This window comes from Lissotriton helveticus, chromosome 2_1 (assembly GCF_964261635.1).
Source record: "Lissotriton helveticus chromosome 2_1, aLisHel1.1, whole genome shotgun sequence".
NCBI lineage: Eukaryota > Metazoa > Chordata > Amphibia > Caudata > Salamandridae > Lissotriton > Lissotriton helveticus.
The window spans coordinates 2,045,028,454-2,045,050,218 of NC_136059.1; positions in this window are offsets into that span (position 1 = coordinate 2,045,028,454).

The window sequence follows — 21,765 nt, forward strand, 5'->3', positions numbered from 1 at the left end:
TTAGAAGATAAGATCAGAACATCTGGTATAGTGGAAGATGTAAAAAAGACACTAGAAGAAATAGAAAAAGATCTCAATTCCTATACAGACTACCTTATAAAAAGAAAAACGGATAAATTACAGAAAGACATAAAGTTTTTTAAAAAAGAGACAACATACCCTTATCTTTCTGATAATTATTATACTAGTAATGAAGATGCAGTAGACAATTGGGATAATAGGTCCAATAAATATGGAAAAAAGGTGAATACGTTCTCAGAATCTTCTGGGTCAGATAGTGAGGGAGCACAATACGATGGAGGCTACCAACGAGGCAGACCGAATTTAAGATACCAAGGCAGACGTCCTTTTTTAGGACAGCGCCCATCGAGACGCACCAATTGGAGGCCACAAAACCAACATCGGTTCCAAGGCCCCCCACCACAGGATTATCAGTACCCACCACATCAACAGATGGGTTACGACCAATACCTAGAGACAAGAAACAACCGGTACTGGAGGAATTGAACCAGTTACCCATATTTAACTTGACTACACATACCCTATCCTCAGATACCATCTCAGTTTTATCAAAAGGCTTATCATTCGCCCCACATTCAGGTTTGAATAAGTTTGACCTGTTCAGAGATTTACAGACCTTCTTAAGAAAAATACGGTTGAAATTCTTCTTTCTAAATAAAGAAGAAAGAATGGAGGAAAGTAATCTCTCAGGTTTAAAACCTCAATCAATATTCACTCCTACACTTGAACAGGTACCCCCTCAAGTGGCAATATTTGAACAGGTGATGAATGAAAAATTCACTAACATCACCAGATATGTATCTAAAACTCCGTATAACTTAACAAGTGAGGAATATATAGCCATGAAGGAGATTAAAGAAAATGATGGTATTACTGTAAAAACATGTGACAAAGGAGGAGGGATCGTGGTGTATGAAACGACACAATATGTGTCAAAAATGGAAGAGATGTTACATGATAATCGATTTTATGCTCCCTTAACTAAAGACCCCACCACACAGACTAGAAATAAAATCAAAAAGTTAACAAATAAGGCACTCAAAGATGGAGAAATATGTAAAGCAGAATGCGAATACCTAAATGTGGCGAATCCTAAACTTGCCAGCATTTATGGTATCCCAAAGATACATAAAAATACTGAAGACCCTCCATTGAGACCAATTGTGACAACTATTGGCTCAGTAACAGAGCCATTGGCAAAATACATAGACGCAATTTTGTGTCCACATGTTGCCAATATCCCGGGTCATGTACAAGATACGAGACACATCATAAACCTTGTGGAAAATATAGAGTTTTGTAATACATCCCATATTTTAGTTACAATGGATATTGAGGCATTGTATAGTAACATCCCAATTATGGGAGCATTACATGCGACGCACTGGTTTATGCAAAAATACCAAATTCAATGTCCCACTATATTTGTTCTAGAATGCCTTAAAATTGTTCTAAATGACAATGTTTTTGAATTTAATGGCACAATATACAAACAACAACAAGGAGTCAGTATGGGGGCTTCTTGTGCCCCCACAATTGCCAATATATATATGTCATATTTCGAAAATCAATTTGTATTCAATGAAATTGCGCCTTTTTTTGAAACTGTTCTAAACTGGTCTAGATATATAGACGACGTGTTCTTTATCTGGGCAGATAACGAAGACACGTTAGAAGAGTTTTTTCAATGGATAAATGTTTGTGACAACAATATCAGGTTCACGCACAATATAGACAGGGAACAAGTAAACTACCTGGATGTAGTAATTAAACATCAAGACGGGAAGTTAGTTGTAGACCTATTTGTCAAACCAACTGCGAGAAACACACTCCTCCATTATGATAGTTTTCACCCGCATATACAGAAAAACAGTGTGCCATTTGGTGAATTCTTACGGCTGAGGCGCAATTGTACCAGTATTCTAGATTATGACACTAAAGCTACAAACATGAAAGAAAAATTCTTGTCTAGAGGATATCCAAAAAAAAAAAAAAAAAAAAAAATAATAAGAGACTCTTACAAACGGGCACGTTTTTATGATCGCCAAAGCTTGCTCCAACCAAAAAAATCTAAAAGCATTTCCCAATTGATATTCATAACCAAACATTCCATGATTAATGAAAGAATCAGGCAATGCATATGTTCCAATTGGCACATCTTAAATGCAAATGTTCCTAAACAAGATTGTCTTCCAAAACCCATTTTTGCGTACAAAAAAAACAAGACATTGAAAGACCACATAGTCAACTCGAGAATGATCCCTACAAAACCTATGGTACAACTATCAGTTGTGAATAATCAACCTGTAGTAGGAACTTATAGTTGTTCCAGCTGTAAATCCTGTAAAACGGCAATACAAGGACCAAATCTCACTTTCAATAAAGAGCTAATTCAGCCTGTGGACCTAAACAATTGTAAAAGTACAAATGTAATTTATTTGATCATATGTCCATGTGAGAAGGGTTATGTGGGACAGACTGGTAGGGCAGTGAATGTCAGATTGACAGAACATAGATCTGCAATCAGGACCAAGAAGTTAACGGCACCTATGGTGAGCCACTATGTGGAACACAATCACACACCAGATAATATGGCATGGTTCATTTTAGAACGAATACATGTCAAAGCTGGACAAGACCAAGACAAGATACGCAAAATGAGAGAGGTATTTTGGATATTCTTTTTGGGAACAGCCACAAATGGGCTGAATGCTGAAATACCATGGGAGCAAGCAATTCTGTAATAATAACTGATTTATTGGGAATAGGTATAAAGTCAAATGTGAAGGTTGTGACAACATATAATAAATTATGAATAATGAATGTAGAGTAGAAATAGAGTGAAGAATTACTGATTTTTAATAATTTGTATACTTTTTGACTAGTTTTGAATATCGATTGTTTGCAGATGGCAGCGCTTTCTACCTTTGATAATCACCTTGCAAGGCAAATTACACACTCCAAGATGGCGTCTGCAAAGCACATTCCATCTAATCACTTTGGCCATGGTCCCTTGTGAATAAGGAGCATAATACGACTAGTTGAGTTATGAAGGGCTAGACTTTAAGAGGCATAAGTAGATGTCAATAGAAAAGGTCCCAAGAGAATGACTTGCATTACTTCATAAAAATCGAAATCGGAATACCCACCAATAATAAATTAGATATATCAAAAATACCATTAGGTAGACGAGATATATAAAACAAGTAGGAGAAATAAATATGAGCTCCAAATATCGGCTTAAACTGCTATAAATATAGCGTTTTCGCACTATTCCGATGTAAATTTAACAGTTCTAAGATGGAGGCTCCGAGCATACACTAGCACAATATGACGTAGATAGGCGGAGAGACACAGTGAGCTCGCGAGATTACGCCAGTCAATCAGGGGGTTGCCGCCTGTGGCGCGAAAACTCAAGCTTAAAAGGGATGCCGGTGTAAGCTAGTTTAGCGGAGTCACCAGGCTCGACGGCAGGACCCGGATTCACGTCGGTTCGCACATAGACGAGGTAAGACCATAGGGGACCCCTATTAGAGCTAGCCCACAATGCTAATAGTTACAAGCGCGCATTTAATGTGAAACTAATGGGAGGATATAACGTTTTATGCCCCCAGTAAATACTGCAAAAGACTTAGAAGAATCCTTTTGGAAACCGGCATCAACACAGACGCCAAAAGTAAAAGCCCATAATGAGATCGGTGTAAGCATCCGTAGCGGAGCCATCTAGCCTGATTGCAGGACCTAGTCTCATAAGGATGCTCGCCATTATATAAGGTAAGACTTAAGGCGAGCCTCTATGTAGCAAGTAGAAAGCGTATTAAAAGATGAGTATCCTACTGTAGTGAAATTAATGGGAGGAATTAAATTTTATGTCCACAGCAAACATTATAAATTTTTAAGAGGAACCGAACGGGAGCCAGTCTTGGTACATACATCTAGGCAACTATATATGAGCGCGGTCATTGCATCCCCTAAGGTATGGAAAGACTCACAATCAAAAACTTATGATTAGAATGTACATATCGCTATCCAGTGTTGTGCCTATAATAATTAGAACCTTTAAATAATAATAGGCCACTAACACAGGTATGTATATCATCTCTCCATAGACAACCCACTAATATACCTGACGGATAAGAGAAAACAAACCCTACTGCATTAGGAACGGAATATCATAGCGCCCTAGTCCTTAATTCAGGTATTAACTTGTAGTACAAAACTATGTGGTTTAGGTAATTTACATACCAGGCATTCAGAGGGTGATGAATATAAAACTCTTTCCAACAGGCTTAGTCAAAATAGAACAGCGTGAATCTCGAATCTCGCTCCATCGTGATTGCAATTACAGCCAGAGTATCCATCTCCAGAATACAGGTATAATACATCTTACCTTAATGTTACCATGAAGTAAGCCTCTTAGTACTAGTAATTATTAGTTAAGAATCATAAAATCTAGACTTCCCAAGTACGCTCTTCTGACCTTGTTGCTCATCATAATCAGATGGTTACATAACTTTTCCCCTGCTCTACCCAGCTGTCCATTTTTTACATAATTTCCCTTCACTCTTTTTCATATACCCAACAAAATTAGATCTATTAGCCCGCATATCAACTGAATTCTCAGCTCCCATCTGCAAGCATTAAAGACCATTGGAATTTAAATAACTGTTGTAAATAGTGTATATACATGAAATTGTGGTTTTAAGGATTAACAGATGAGAGAATAGTAAAAGTTTTGTTTCTGTATGTATAGTTTTAGAGATGGTTAGACACTAATGTATGAAGTTTAGTCCAGCCCAGCAAGTAAAGACCCCTGTTTAGTGGGACACCATTAGACGTCATAAGTGACATATAGTTAAAAATGAGAAAAAGTATATGTTAGACGTTGGTTGTATTCTGAAAGTACATATTCGAATCACTAAACTAATATTTTTCATAATTGTAGAATGAAGTTCATGCGGTATTCAAAAATACAGATTTCCTGAGGAAGGCCACAAGCCGAAACGCGTTGGAAGGGAATAGATACTGTATTTACAAACTCAAAATCAGAAATTGCTAATTGATGTATATCCATATATAAACTGTTATCTTCTTTGAATTGTTTTTTTAACAAAATTGATTGTAATTTTTATGATATAAATGTATGATTGTCAAATAGTGATGAAATGAAAATATATCAATGCACTTTTTGTACAGAGGAGAAAAAAAGAGAAAAAATTAGAGGAAGAAAATCAATAAAAATATAAATAAACAAATAAAAAATTCAAATTACGCTGTTTTAGTGTAAGTTAATCTATCAGACAGCAACGTCTAGCTTACTTTAGAGTTCCAGTACACAAAACCCGGTGTACATGGTCTAGTTTTCAAATAGTATGACTCAAAGGGTGGCAATTATTTATATACTTTTTTTAAATGTATCTCCCAAAATGAAATAGAGAAAGGTATTTTAAAGAGACTTTGGTGTTGCACACCTCAATTTTTTAAGTAGATCCACAAAATATAGCATCTATCCTGTAAATCAGTCATTTTCTGTGTAGGCTACAAAAGTTCTACATTCCAGAATGATGACATGGGTTTCAAGTGAAGAAACTAATTTATCAGTATCTTTCACTTGTCTTGAAATGCATCTATTTCAGCTGAATTGATTTTGAGTCAAATGTAAGGTCAGTAATTGTCATGTCCATGGATTCCAGTCTTTGCCCTAGACTGATGATTTCCTTTAATATTAAGTCAATTTCTGTCTCCTGGGCTCCATGGGGTGATGCTAATGTTGTATTGTTCACCACCACCTCTGTGAGGATCAATTTGCAGGATACCTTCCAGGAGGTCACATTGGGACAGAGGTGTGGTTGTCAGTGTTATTGGGCCTCCTCCATTGAAGGCCTTACCATATTATTCTACATGGTCTTGTTGTAAACCATTTTAGGACACTATTGTAAATTTCCCGATGTATGTCCTTATATAGGTATAAATCACTGTGTCCTTATATAGGCATAAGAATCATAACCATTTTTAGACATAGCTCATGCAGTCCAAATACGGCAGGGCTCCTTCCACTAGTTCCGAAAATCAACAACGATTTCTTGGAAAACTCGGCTTCAGCAGCTAGGGACTTTCCCTTGCTCGAGAACTGACTTGTCCAAGACCACATGGAGTTTTCAGTGAACCGAGAGTCTTTAATGACATTATTATGTCCACCTTTACGTCAAAATCGGCATCTTCAAGGTATAAATATGTCCACACTTGCCTTAGCAAACACACGGTGGTTTGGAGCAGTTCGACTATCTACTTGCCCGACACATCCTGCTACAGCAAGTGCCGAAGGAAGCTGACCCTCCAGCAGACGCACTGAGAGAGATGCTGTCTTTTCTCCTGCTGAGAAATCCAGCTCCAATGTTTCCAGGCTCCCCTTGCGGGTTGCTGGGAAAACGAGTCCTGAGCCTGACCTTCTTCATTCCAAACTAAGGTACGGAGCTGATTAGACCCTAAGAGAATTCTTGGACAGATTCTTGGCAAAAGAATACTACATTTATGCTACACCTCACTTACTTCTTCCCTTGTACTAAGCCTAGGTTAGGTACATCGGGGTAGGCGTATTTTAGAAGCACCAGTTGAGTACTTTTAGCCTCTGTTATTATACATCGGGGTAGGCGTATTTTAGAAGCACCAGTTGAGTGTTTTTAGCCTCTGTTATTTATGTATGGATTTATCTATGGTTTAGGAACCATATAATGCTCTTACAGTACTATTTTATCCTACTCTTTATACTGTACGCATTATATTTTACAACCAGTTTTACGATTGTAGCAGTCCATTTCCTATGCTTGAGAAAGAGGAGTGTTCAATAAAAACCTTTTTATTGAAAACGCCCGTCTCTCTATTTCTCTGCACCTCTGGTGAAACGAAGCATGCACGATTGACTGAGTGAAATATCTATCTATTGTATCCACAACTCTGATGATCAGTTTTATCTTGGGGAAACAAAGTTGTCATGTTTATGTGGTTGTCAGAAACTAACCCCTTCTTGTGAATTCGAGAAAGTTTCTAGTGACCTTTCAGCTAGCTGGCACGCACAATTAAGTCTAATGTATTCGATAGAGACCTAGTAGACCTCAGTCCTACGTCTAAACTATAGGATATATTATTCCAATGCGCAGAGCCTATTGGGAATATAGGAACTACACTACAGTCTACCATCTGCTAGATCTGACTAGGTTAATGGGGCCACCCAGGTGTGGCTTGGATGTCAAGCAACATCCCGGCTTCAAGAGTGCCATAAAAAAGGAGTATAGACTCTGCTGAATCTGCCCCACTTTACTCAGTGCTTTGGCCTCTGTGTGAACTACGTCCCATGCATACTAAGACCTTGCTCTAGCAACAAGCACAAACCGTGTACGGGTGGACAACAAAGGTCACTAAATTAATCTGTGCTTAACCCTCTGGTAACTTGGCACAGAAACAGTCAGGCTTAACTGAGAGGCAATGTGCAAAGTATTTATTTGGCACACACCAGTAATAACGTGAAAACACAACACAAGACAAATCCCACACCAGTTTTGAAACATAGAGTAAACTTTACTGAATGCAATGAGACCAAAATTACAAAAATTCAGTAATTAGAACTGTAATCATGCAATTTCAGAGATTTAGGTACAATAGTGCTTAGAAGCAAGTAGCGCCAATTACGGTTATCTGGTTGTGCTGAACAAGATCACATGTTCAGGCTGACCGCGATGGAGCACAAACTTCGCACAGGATCAAGTGTGGCCCCCTGAGATAGTATCTTGTGTCCTTTGGACTCAAGATGCGTAGTCTTCTAGTGCAGACGTTAAGTTAGTAGTCGTAAATCCATTCTGTGAATGCCAAAAGTAGTAAGTGCATTCTGTGAATACCAAAAGTAGTAAGTGCATTCTGTGAATTCCAAAAGTAGTACGTTTAGGATTTTGTCTTAAGTTAGTTCTATGAATCGGTCCCGTCGTGCTCAAGTCTCATAAGTATTCTGATGGAGCCCCTCAGGCTGGCAGTGTGATGGGGTAGCTCTTTAATTTATATGCTAATGCACTTAACACCTTTACAAGCTCTTTTGCTCTATACATTTGTTTGAAAGGACTTGACGAGGTGTCAAGAGCATTCACATGTCAACAGATTGCAGGGGAGACACACAGGTTCACTGGTCTATAGAGCAATCAGTCTGGCCTTAAAAGCCGATTTTTTGCTGTTTGCGGCTTGTTGTATGGACACGTGGGAAAGTTGTTTCTGTTGATTTCCCTGATATTATCACAAGCACTGCCTGCAATAAACACAAATGCATGGAGTCTCTCATACATTGTATAACACATATAAACCAGTTCTTACCACATTAAAAACTGCCCTAATTTGCAAATGTTGGCCACTTTTTTAGCTATCGCATTCACTTATGGGGGCCACTTGCTGCTAAGTCCTAACCAAAAAATGCATTCATGGCTACTATAACCGGCAATGACAAAGCCTATAGGTTTCGCCTATGTGAGATCTATTGACTTTGTCAATGTTTTATTAGATATTTTGCACTGCAGCACAGGCTTAAATTAAAGGAAAAAAAGTGCCATGTAGCAGAAAGCGCTGATCGTGTCGAAGGGCTTTTTTTCTCTTAAAGCGATGCTGCAAAGCAGCTTGTGCTGCTGTGCAATATGTCTTAAAAAAGCATTTACAGAGCCAAGTAGCTCTCGAGTAATGAAGTGCTATTTGGCTTCAGTGTGCGCCGCCTCTCCTTACATGAGCAGTTCAGCAGGAGTTCCTCAAGGCTCAATGATCTCACCCCCGCTTTTCAACATCTATATGAAATCACTACCAAAGCCACAACACCTTCCTGGGGGGGCAATGGCTGGCCTAGTTCAACCAACATGTTTATGCCAGGCCCAGGGTAAAAGAAAAAGGTACCCTGCTGTAGCTTGGGGATTTAGCTCTCTTGCTCTGTCATTCCTAGCCATTTGCTGTGTATCAGTTTCAGGCCTCCCAAGGCCCAAGCAGCCATCTTTACCAGTTCCCTCACTTCGCACTCTTTCTCATATTGTATTAAAATAAGAAGTTTTCTAAAGCAAGAAACATTGATCAATAAATCTCAGGCAAATGTCACTGCCTGTTAGATAAATACATCAATGTCGCATTAACTCATTTTTCCTTCATGTTAAATTGTTTCTCCAGTCCATAAGCCCCCTTAGAGAATCAAAGTTGTATATTGACTAGGATATTGGGGGCATATTTACAAGGACTTTATCTCCGCTTTTTTGGCTTACAAAGCCAAAAAAGCTGTGATAAAACCAGCGCCCTATTTACAAGAGGGTGTTAACATCCATAATCGCATGTTAGCACCATTTTCCCCAACGCCGCCCTTTGCATCTCCAATGAGATGCAAAGTGGGCGTTACTGGGCGTTCCCCAGATGGACTACCTTGCAAATATCGCTGATGTTTACATCGTGATATTTACAAGGCAGCCCACATGATTTTAGCACACATTAGATTTTGGCGAAAACTGCTGTTTTCGCCAAAATCTAATGTCGGACAAAATCCTAACTCAGCCATCCCTTATATAGGGGGTGGTTTATACTGATACGACCCTGTGGGTCGTATCAGCAAGGTTATCGCCCTTTTTCAGGGAACATAGCTTGAAAACCAGCGATGTTCCCTGCAAAAGGTCGATGACCGCCCTATCTATGGAATTTTTATCACCTTGGAGTAATGCGTTGTTAATTACGCGCTACCAGGGCGATAAGAACCATAGATGGACGGCGATAATAAAACTATCGCTCAGCACGGCCAGCGATGACAATCGCTGGTTGTTGTTAATATGCTCCTTGGAGTTTAAGGCATAGGATATATCTATTAAGTAATTTCCTTCACACAGCCCTAATCTTCTGGTCTAGAAATGAGTCTATATGTCCTCCATTGTGTAGGACATTAAGAAAAAATATTTGTCACAAATTCTGCTCCTTCACAAGTTCCAAGTTGTGTTCTCTGGCTAATTAAAAGGTGTTTCTAAAGACTTTTTTGCATCATGCAATGAACCTCCCTCTCAAACTGCTTACAACACAAAATCTTGGCTTGCCTATTAGTCTGTCTTGTGGGATCAGATTAGGTGCTATTTGCAAACATTTGTGTACTGATATGATTAAAGCAAAGTTTGAAAAGTTTGTATACGTTATATTTCAGAAATATAATTTTTCTTTCTAACTCGAGTTCGACATAGTGCTTAAAACAGCTTTTCTTCTTACAAAATTAGGCCTGCTCTTGTTAAACGAAATGATGTTATTACAGCTCGTCACATAATTGCACACTGTTCACAACAGAATGTTCCCACAAGGACTCAGGATCAACACGTATGTCCAGAATTCTAGCAGCCTTATCTCACAGCACTTGTGCTGTTGTGTCATATTTTTAGCATGAGCATAAACTTAATTTCTGCATCTTTAAGCCCTTGTCCACCTCAACTCTTCAAAAACATTCTACTATCTACTTATTTGGCCATACCAATCAGAATTATTCATCAACTACTTCTTAATAACAGAAGTTTTCACAGAAGGCTAAAAATAGGCATACGTATGCCCGGTATTAAAAAAACATACAATTCCTGGGCAAACTTAAAGAAAGAGCAGCTTTCTTCAAGATGTCACAAATCATTGAAGACAATTATATACTTTCTGACTTCCAAACGCGATACTGTCGAGGAAGAGCACTGGATCGGCTCCTATGTCTATCTGGGATGACCTTAAAAGCATGGTAGACCAGAACGGTGTTGCTACCCTTGTTCTCTTGGACCTATCGGTGGCCTTTGACACAGTGGATCATGATACACTAATCCAAAGACTTGAGGACGCCAGAATAGAGGACAGAACTCTCTCTTGGATCACTTGCTACCTACACAATAGAACAAATATTCAGCATACTCCTTTCTCTTCTAAACCATACAGCAGTACTGCAGGAGTTCCTCAAGGCTCAATGATCTCACCCACGCTTTTCAACATCTATATGAAATCACTACAAGATCAGATCATTGGATTTGACTTTACCTGCTATAACTATGCAGATGAAACACAGCCACTTCTAAAATTGGTAAACCCTAAGGACATTGGAATATCAAAAATCTTAAGTTGCCTCTGGGCCGTGACCAATGGATGACATTGAGCCAGCTCAAATTGAATGCCTCCAAAACAGAAATACTCACCTGTGGCAACTGAATATTCTATAACCCTCTGTGCGCCTGGCCTCATGATCTAGGACCACCACCAAAAATATTAAAGGGGGTTAAAAAAACTCAGAATTACCATGGATTGCCAAGCTGTCAATGAATGCACAAATGTACAAGGTAGCCGAATCAAACCTTCTCAAAATAAAAACACTATAACGCATGTTCCCATACCTAGAATTCCCTCATAGGGTTGAAGCTACCATCTGACTTGGACTATCTAAATTGGAATATGCTAATAGGCTGTATCGCGGCTCACCTCTGGCAATTATGAGAAGAATACAGAGAATTCAGAGCACTGCATACAGATTCCTCCTTCTTGCAAAGACACAAGTACACATCTTATTTGCCTTGAGGGCCCACCACAGTTTGTCAGAAGAGCCACCTTCAAGCTGTTTTGCATCATGCACAAGGCAATACATGGTGAAGAATCACTCTTCATGAGGAAGAAAATCAACAAATATGTACAAGAAGGGAACCTATTCTCGAGAATGGCTTCCTGATGCAAAGTTCCTACATACAACAAACAAAAATGGGTGGAACATCTTTCTCTGTTTAAGCAGCAAAACTATGGAATTCACTACCTACACACATAAGATCCACGGACAACCATATCAGCTTCAGAAGATTACTAAAGAGCTGGCTCTTACCTACATGACAACTATACTCACAAGCAACACACCAGAGAACCACTTAATTATACTCAGAAATAGCCAACTATGCTTCTCATGGTATCGACTTAAAGATGTTGTTAAACATGAGTCATCTCACATTGAACTATACTTCCTGTTACAAGCATATGCAGTTCATGTAAGAAGAAACATTTATTACATAGAAGAGTTTATGCCTGCTACTAAAACTAAGAAATGTCATGGCCAAATGTGCAGACCCCACAATAAGACAACTGTGCATATCAGTCCATTTTAATTGTAACTGCTTCTGTGCACATATGGATTTCACATAGAGGGGTTCTCTTTAGCCAATACCTTACCAAGTGTCAAGTGCATATGTATAAGTTAATTTCAGTTTTTCTTTTATATAACAACAATAAATCCTTCTTTCAACCTTTGTCCAATCCCTCCTCTCTCTGACCCATGTTAATGTTAATGTTAATGTTAGAAGATTTCTAAAGCGCATGGCTGCCCGCAAGCGTCCCAGCGCTGAACAGAAGTACAGGCGTAATCAAGAGGGGAAGCTTACGGGAACAGCCAGGTCTTCAGTGATTTTCGGAATGTCAGGAGATTAGGTTGTGCACGGAGGTCGGGAGGAAGGGAGTTCCACAGTTTAGTGGCGTTGTAAGAGAAGCGACGACCTCCCGATCGTGCTCTCTTGATCTTAGGTGGCAGAGTTAGGTGGGCGTTAGAAGATCGGAGGGTTATTTGGGTGATGTAAGGAGTCACCAGATCTTTGAGGATAGGGGGGGCTTTCCCGTTGAGGATTTTGTGCGTTAGACAAAGTGCCTTAAACTGCACTCTTTCCAAGACGGGCAGCCAGTGTAGTGCTCTGATGGCCGGCTTGGCCGAGCAACGACTCTTGGTGTTGGTAAGAATCCGTGCGGCCTTATTCTGTACTACCTGGAGTTTAGTTGTTACTTTCCGCGGGGCGCCAAGGTACAGTGCGTTTCCGTAATCCAACCTTGACAAAATGAGGCCTTGGATCAGGAGTTTCCTCGATTGGAAAGGGAGTAGTGGTAGGATCTTCCGGGCGGAGCGTAGAAGACCATAACAGACTCCAGCAGTTTTCCTTGCTTGAGTATGCATGGTGAGATTTTGGTCCAGCCATAGTCCGAGGCTTTTAATCTCGGATTTGGGGGTCGGAGGCCTGCCCATGCATCGGGGCCAGAGGAAGTCCGGTCGAAAGTGAGACTGATTCCCCATCACCAGAATCTCAGTCTTGTCACTGTTAAGTTTCAAGTGAGATCTGTCCATCCAGTTGGCTATGTCCCTCAGGCAGGAATAGAGATCGATGGTTGGATTGTCCTGCTGACTAAGAGAGACAACCAGCTGGGTGTCATCCGCGTACGTCAGAAGTTTGATACCATGTGGAATGACAATCTTTTCCAGAGGGGACATATAAACGTTGAAGAGCGTGGGGCTCAGGGACGAGCCCTGAGGCACTCCACAACGTATAGGGGTCTCTTTGGAGACGTAACTACCCTCTATCACTTGGAATGAGCGTCAGTAAAGAAAAGATTTCAGCCAGGACAGGGCGACACCTGTGATCCCAAGATCTCTAAGCCGCTGGACCAGGATCTGGTGGTTGACCGTGTCGAAGGCCGCGCTTAGGTCCAGGAGGATCACTGCCACTGATCCTCCTGCATCCATGATCTTCCTGGCCTCTTCGACCACCGTCACCATCGCTGTTTCAGTACCCTGGCCAGGGCGGAAGCCTGTCTGTGAAGGTTTGAGTAGTTTGTTTGATTCCAGGTAGTTAGACAGCTGGGCATTGATGAATTTTTCTGTCATTTTGCTGATACACGAAAGGAGGGAGATAGGCCTAAAATTGGATAGATTGAGGGGGTCTAAGTTGGGTTTTTTAAGTAAGGCCCTAACCTGCGCCTTCTTCCAGCTAGGGGGCACTATTCCATCTGCTAGAGAGGCATTAATTAAGTTTACCATAGGCGCAAGAATGGTGGATGCTACCTGCTTTAAGATTTTAAATGGGGCAGGGTCAGACGGTGAACCACTTTTAAGTGATTGAAGGATGGGGGATAAGGTGTCCTTACTGATGGGAGTAAATGTGTCGAGTCCCGTATTCAAGTTCTGAACTGGCGTTAGGGGCATGGACGAGGGGTCCGTAGGGGAGAGCGAGGGAAGTTGTTGAAGAATATTTTGAATTTTATGATCAAAATAAGTGGCCAGCTCTTTACAATGGTTGTCCGAGAGGTCAGTCGAGCCTATGGGCACTGATATTTTTAAAAGTTGTTTTACAATTCGGAAAGTCTCCCTCGACGAGTAAGAAGCAGCACCAATTTTCTCCTGGAAGAAAACTGCTTTGGCAATTTTCAGGGCTTTTTTGTAATTAAGAATAGCCAATCTGTAGTTCATTTTGCTATTAGGGTCGAAATCTTTCCGCCACACTCTTTCCGCCCTTTTACAGAGTTTTTTCAGCAGGCGAGTCTCCTGGGTAAACCATGGAGAGGAGATTTTTTTACGGGGTTTAAGGTACGGTTTTATTGGGAGGATCGTATTGAGAGAGTTTTCGATCCAGAGGGAGAACTCCGCATCCGCTATTACGGGGTCGGTTTCATGGTTTGGCATGGAAAATTCCAAGACCTGCTTCCATTTTTCGGTGTCTAGTTTGGCCCAGGGGCGAGCCGGTCTACCAGGAGGTTGGTTAGGAGGAGAGATGGTTGGAATTTCCCACCTAAAGGGGATCAGCAGGTGATCGGACCAAGGCAGAGGGATCGGGCTATTTATTTTAAGATCAGCAATGTTACATAAAATGGGATAAAGTAAATGTCCAAGAGTATGTGTAGGTTGGTCACTCTGTAGGTGAAGGTGCTGAATAGCCAGGTCTAAAAGCAGATCTGAGGCGATATTGTCATTGCAGTTATCGAAGTGAATATTAAGACCTCTTAAGATTAGAAAATTAGGTAAGGTGCTGGTCATAGCCGTGGAGAATTCTAAGAGGGAGCTACAGAATTGTCCCAGGGCCCCTGGTGGACGATAGATGAGGACTCCTGAGAGGGAGTTACATGGGGACAATTGAATACTAAAGTGTACATTTTCACAGTCCAATAGGGGGCTGTCATGAAATCTACATGAAAATTGGTCCTTGTGAATAATAGCTATCCCTCCTCCCCTTCCCTTCACTCGATCCAAGTGTTGCACACAATAGCCCTGAGGAAGTGCCTGTACAACATCAGAGTCTGAGTCTGGAGCGAGCCATGTTTCAGTAAGAAACAAAATCTCCAATTGCTCCTCTTCTAATAACATATGGATTTCTTGGGCGTGTTTGGGCAGGGATCTGCAGTTTAACAAGGCCATATTAATGATTGTGAGGGGGGCCCGAATTGTCATTGCTGGAGTAAGTTTGAATGGGCACTGAGGACATTGGGCACAAGAACTCTCACCCTTAAAGGTATGAGTGCAAGAAGGCTGGAGGGGCTGGTTAAGTTGCAACAGGGAGTCTCTGGAGTATGACAGCCTTGTTTGAGTAGAAAACTCCAGGGTGTCTGGCCCTAGGCTCGTCCTGGCGCGGACGGGCGCAGACAGGCTTGCCTTAGGCGCGCCTTTGGCGCGCTGCCGGCCCGCCCGCTGCGCTCGTCCGCTGCGCTTCCGCCAAAGGCACATTTTTATGGAGGGGAAGGCGCTAAGGGGGGGCGTGGCTGAACTGATACCAAAAGCAAATCAAACATTTAGCTCTATATTTTAGCGATACATGTGCCCTTGCATCCATTTTGGATGAGAGGACAAATGTCATTGTAATTGAACTTGAAAATGTGTTTACATTCTACCCATGATGAGGTGTTGAAGGGCTTTGTGGTGAGCAGCACGCTACTCCGGTCACAACATTGGAGGTTAATAGTTAGTAGATTTGAGCTTTTTTCTTTCCTTTGTCATTAGTTGTGTTAGGTTTGTGCTCTTGATTTCTTGTGCGTTTAGTAGAGTTTAGAGTAGGGACCCTCTTTCAGAGTTCCGAAAGTCCCTTAAGACTTGAGCCTCACAACTTAAGTCCCTTAAATATTAAGTTTGTTAAACCCTGCAAGTCCGTAAAGACCTAGCTATTCAGCTAATCAACTGTACCAGGGGTGGCTATAGGCTCATGGCGGCCCCGGGCAGGGAGCATAGGTAGGGGGCCTCGGAAGAGGGGGTCCGGGCGGGGCAGAACGCAGAGGCCAGTGAAGAGAGGGGGGTGGGGTCAGGGTGTTTGGAAGTGGAACAGAGCCGGAGGCCGCCAAATCCCTGCCAGGAGCCACCACGCAAATATGCATCCATCCTCAGAGGATTATTATATTAAGGATATATATTCATCTTTTGATGATTTTGAACCCTCAAACTTCCTTCTGACAGTTTCCCTCCTTTTTTACCCATGAGACGTAACCAACAGACTACCCTCTACGTACAAACCAACTTACTGCTTCCTCTTTCAAATCCATTACCATCATTCTAACTCCTAAATCAAACAATAAATCAGTTGATTTGCATAGGCATTCTTCTCACCCATGATGGTTTCCATGCGCCGGCAAAGTCCAGTGAGGGGCGGCCTTAGGCATGTGCAAGCTGTGCACCTGCACAGGGCCGCCAAACCCCAGGGGCCAGCATGCCAATATATATCCTTAATATAATAATCCTCTGAGGATGGATACATATTTGCGTGGCGGCTCCTGGCAGGGATTTGGCGGCCTCTGTTCCACTTCCAAACACCCTGACCCCACCCCCCTCTCTTCACTGGCCTCTGCGCTCTGCCCCGCCCGGACCCCCTCTTCCGAGGCCCCCTACCTACGCTCCCTGCCCGGGGCCGCCATGAGCCTATAGCCGCCCCTGGTACAGTTGATTAGCTGAATAGCAAGGTCTTTACGGACTTGCAGGGTTTAACAAACTTAATATTTAAGGGACTTAAGTTGTGAGGCTCAAGTCTTAAGGGACTTTCGGAACTCTGAAAGTGGGTCCCTACTCTAAACTCTACTAAACGCACAAGAAATCAAGAGCACAAACCTAACACAACTAATGACAAAGGAAAGAAAAAAGCTCAAATCTACTAACTATTAACCTCCAATGTTGGGACCGGAGTAGCGTGCTGCTCACCACAAAGCCCTTCAACACCTCATCATGGGTAGAATGTAAACACATTTTCAAGTTCAATTACAATGACATTTGTCCTCTCATCCAAAATGGATGCAAGGGCACATGTATCGCTAAAATATAGAGCTAAATGTTTGATTTGCTTTTTGTATCAGTTCAAATATTTTTTTCGACATTTTGCATAATTGTACAAAAGCTAATTACACACTCCCATGCTTAATATATGTGAAAATTAACCTTGCCAAAATGTATTGCGCTGTAACACAATGCTAGTAAATATGAATACTAAATGTCTCACTCCTTTGTTATTCGTAGTTACATGCTTGCTTTATACTTTTCCTCCATGGGTATTGTCCCTAATATTTTTATACTGTATTGTTTCACCTATAAATGCCTGAGAACTGTCTCATTTAGTGATGTTAATTACTCTTCTTGACTCATTTTGCACAATATCTTCCTGCTTCCAAATTCAGTTTTTGCCATATCTGTTCTTGTGCTTTTAGCGTTTGACAACTTCTCCTTATTGTTTTTTTCTGTCCACCATTTATAAATGGAGCACATCTGACCCAACTAAATGCTGAAAGAGCGTTTGTGAATATATAGTGCCTTGAGGTCAGGCTTGCAATATCCATTTAATTTACAGAGGGGGCATTTTTATTTAAAATAAAAGGGTATCTGAGACATTGTAAGAAAGTAGCTCTGTATATACTGGACTGAAGTAAGGTACAGTGTGCACAGAGTCCACAATCCCCAGAGGTTTGGCAGAGGCTAAAGTTAGAAATCCCCTTACTCTCTAAGGGGCATATTAACATATTAACAACGGCCAGCGATAATTATCGCTGGCCGTGCTTAGCGATATTAATATTATCGCAGGCCATCTCTGGAATTTATCTCCATGGTAGCACGTTATTAACAACGCGTTACTCCATGGCAATAAAAATTCCAGAGATAGCGAGGTTATCGCCGTTTTGCAGGGAACATCGCCGTTTTTCCAGCGAAGTTCCCTACAAAACTGCAATAACCTTGCTGATACGACCCACAGGGTCGTATCAGCATAATCCACCCCAATGTTGGGAATAGGTAAGTCTGCATTTTAGCAGACGTTCGTTTTTGGAGAAAACTGCTGTTTTCTCCAAAAACTAACGTCTGCTAAAATGCTGCGGCAGCCTTGTTAATATCTCGATGTGAACATCAGCGATATTTGCAAGGTATTCCATCCGGGGTACGCCCAGTGATGCATCCTTTGCATCTCATTAGAGATACAAAGGGAGGCGTTGGGGAAAAGGGTGCCAACATTCAATTATGCAGGTTAGCACCCACTTGTAAATAGGGTGATAGATTTATCTCTGCTTTTTTGGCTTTTTAAGCCAAAAAAACTGAGATATAGCCCTTGTAAATATGCCCCTAAAGTGGTAGCTTGGTCGAGCAGTAAGGCAGTATCAGAGGACAGTGTAAAGCATTTGTTGTACACACTCAGTCAGCAAATGGTCTCACACACTCAAGAACTGAACTCTAGGCCAATTGTTTTGCATATAAAAATATATAGTTGTTTTATTTTAGAACCAACAATAGGTATCAAAATATACTTTCTCTTAGAATGAGTTACTTTAGTGAAATAGTTTTCCAATAGGCAACACAATTTCATACACAATGTGACATTGAGCTTAGTGGGAATTTCTAGTTAAATGCAATTAATTACTTTATGGATTACTTTTCTAACCTCAGGACTGGATCCTAGATTCAGTCCTGGGACATCTCCTGTAAACAGCTGAGTAAAAGCATTTTGGTTACAGTTGTGATTTTTAAGGAATATTTTTGTATTTTAAAAGTTGACAGAAACTTTTTCACATAGAATCACTAATGTTATCCTATGGCAGGAAATTCACTCAGAAGGTAAGTAGTGTTATCGTTACTTTTTCTTACTCAGTGTTGGATCCGGGATCCAGCACTGGTGCATCTCCTGTAAACAATTGAAAGAATGTGTTTATGTCATCCAGGTGATTTTTAGCTAATATTTGTAAGTTTCATAAATTGACACTTGGAAACTTTTTCTGCAAAAACCAGTCAATGTTATCCTAAGGAAGGAAATTCACGTTACCGGTAAGTACAGTTATATTTACTTTTCAGGGTCAGTGCTGGGCACCACGATCCAGCACTGGGATCTCTCCTGATAACAGGTGAGTATTTTCGTTTTCGTGATTCACCTGATTTTAGATGAATATTTTAAAGTTTCAAAACTCCACATAGAAGAATTTCCAAGTGAAACCAGTCAATGTTACCCTATGGAAGAAAAGTGAGTTATCGACTTTGTGTAAATACTCGACAGGCAGAGTTAAGGTTCTGGGCATAGACTCAGGGGTCTCCCAGGGTCAGGTAGGTACAGTTGTTACACCCTCAGCGGCACAGGGGCAGCCGGGTGCAGAGAGAGTTAGGCCCAAGGTTAGCCTCTGGGAGGCAGGGGGCCTTTGGTTGGTGGCTGCTGGCAAGCAGACCACGCAGCTGTGGGATCTGGGTACCTGGGCACTTGCTCAGGGCAAATAAGGAAGTAGATTGGGACAGAGGTTGCACTCCCAGCAGCACTCGGGCGGCTGAGTGCAGGGTGGTTTTGACCCGTTGGGCGCTCAATGCTATTCAATGGGAAGGCTGGAAGTTGAACAAAGGCTGCAGGCTCGGGGACGGAGATTCTTCAGGTGTGACCACCACTTTGAGAGGTAAGTTGGGATATTGGAGGATAGGTAGACACCCAGGAGTTGGGCACAGGTAGCCGTGGGGCGCCGGGTGCAGGGGTGTCTTTTGACGTCAGGAAATCTTACCCTCAGCTGGTTGCGGTTGGAGGGGTTCCTTGCTGTGAGGCTGCAGGCGTCGTCTGGGTCGTCGAGGAGGGTTCTTGGGCACTGGATTTGTGGTCACAATCGCCGGGGGACATCCTCGTGGTCTTTGTTCACTCAGGCACAGGCCCAGCTCAGCGGGTGCAGAGTGTGCTGGATTCGTGGTTCATGGCTGGCACCAGGCATGTTGCAGTTTGAGCAGAAGCACTGCTCGTGGGAGTTCCAGTCTTTTAGTTGAGCAAGGCAGGGAGGTCCTCTGGGGTTTTCGAGGTTGCTGTCCGCAGGAGACGCTGGGGTTCAGCAGGAGCAGGTTTAAGGATCAACAGGCCGGTAGGGCTGGGGCAAGTCAGTTGGTGTCGTCCTCTTGTTAGCAGCTGCATGGCAGGTCTTCCTTGTTCTTGTTCTTCTTTCTTGTTTTCAAATCGAGATCTGTGGAAGGAAGGTTCAGGGTGCCCCTAAATACTAAGGAGCGGTACAGGTAGGGTAAGGGCCGGGACCAATGGGTCCCTGTCCTGGGGTGAGTGCACCCCCTATCCTGCTCCTATCCTGTGGGAGGGGGGCAGGAGCCTATCTCTGATTGGGCAGGGCTCCCCATCCTCAAGATGGCCTGAGCCCTTCACCTCGCCTCTCCCACCTAAGGGGTGCTGTTGGCAGAGGCTGGCACACTCCCTTTCCTCACTTAGGGTTCTCCGCCTTCCTTCCCGCCAGAGTGGGGGGGTCAAAACCGGTGGGGGCCAGTAACTGAGTACAGCAATTGGCATGGGGAAGCTCACAAAAGGCGGCTTGCCTTTGAAGCTTCCCCTGCTCATCCTGGGGGAGGAGGCTTGGCACCTCGTCCCAGGATGTGCATTGTTTCAGGCCCCCGAGAGCGGCAAGCTCTCGACCCAGGGGTCCAGAAACATGTCTGGTGGTGGCAGCCTCGGTAGCCACACAGTCAGGACACTGGGAGTTGGTTAGGTTTCGGGGAGCATCTCTAAGATGCCCTATGTAGTGCATTTTACATTAAATCCCACACTGGCATCAGTGTGGGTTTAATGTGCTGAGAAGTTTGGTACTAAACTTCTCAGTATTCAGTGTAGCCATTATGGTGCTGTGGAGTTCGTAATGACAACCTCCCAGCACCATATACTCTTAATGGCATCACTGCACTTACAGTGCCCAGCAATGGCCCTGGGTACTGTAGGGGCACAGGGCTCATGAACCTGTGCCCACACCACTGGCATAGTGCACCCAGCTAGAGAGGTGACTGATGTATGCCAGGGCAGTGTGTTTGTGGACATGGCACACAGGGATGTGTGCCATGTCGTCTCTCTGTTTAGTTCTGCACCAAGACACTCAGCCTGCAAAGGCAATGTGTGTATCAGGGTACAGGGCCCCTAAGGGTGGCACAATAAGTGCTGCAGCCCTTAGGAGTCTTCTTTGGTCACAGTGCCCTAGGTACCTAGGGCACCATTTACCAGGGGCTGACCTGTGGCCAGAGATGCCAATTGGGTTTAGGTTTCAATACAGTTTTACGGATGGAAAAAGGCCCTGGGCACCTAATTGGCAGGACCCCAGGGCACACTCAGTCAAAGTACATCAGCAATTCAGCAAAAAGTTGGGGCATACCATGTGTGATGCAGACATCACACATAAATCTTAAACTGTCTCTGGTCGGGCATGGGAATATGTTCCAATCCTATGTTTATTTTTGAATTCTGTGAATTGTAATTTTGCAATTTAGATTAAATAGGCAGAACTACAGATTGCTCACTGCAAGGGAAAATATTAGCAGAGCTACAGATTGCAGACTTGAAGGGACAACAGAGATCCTCTGACACTTACTGACATGGTACACTGCTTAAAATCTATGGTTTGATGATTAAAGCCAGGCTATTATCTTCACAAATATGTATTAACTCCTAATATGCCTCTATTTTGATTGTGCAAAATGAACAATTGATGTAC